The sequence below is a fragment of the Myotis davidii genome, unplaced genomic scaffold (assembly GCF_000327345.1).
Source record: "Myotis davidii unplaced genomic scaffold, ASM32734v1 scaffold734, whole genome shotgun sequence".
In the NCBI taxonomy this organism is placed as follows: Eukaryota; Metazoa; Chordata; class Mammalia; order Chiroptera; family Vespertilionidae; genus Myotis; species Myotis davidii.
The window spans coordinates 471,951-472,360 of NW_006286300.1; positions in this window are offsets into that span (position 1 = coordinate 471,951).

Below are 410 nucleotides of genomic sequence, written 5' to 3' on the forward strand. Positions count from 1 at the left end.
AAAGAGCTGGTTGGCTTGGCGATGAGCGACCTGGGAGGGGGCGGTCCGCTCGGAAGGGGGTGGGCAGCAATGAATCTGCCTTGGAGCTGGGGGCTGCAATGGGTAAGGGGGCGGCCGTGACTGGGTCTCAGAGAAACTGTGATCCGGAAAGCTCACGGGAGGATGTCACGGAGTCTGGAGGCTTCTTTAAGAATCCTAAGAGTCCGAGGAGGGTTCTAATGGGGCGTGCTGCGAGTACGGGGGTTCGCGGCCGAATCGCCCGGGCGGCTGGAGGGCTGGAATGGTGTCGGGTCAGAGACACGATGGGTGGGGTCTACTGGGGACCCGGGGCAGGGATCCTGAGTTGGGGAGGCTCCGGAGCAGCCCCGCTCCTGGGGCGTCTCCCCTGGGGCGGGGCCGCGCGGCCCCCC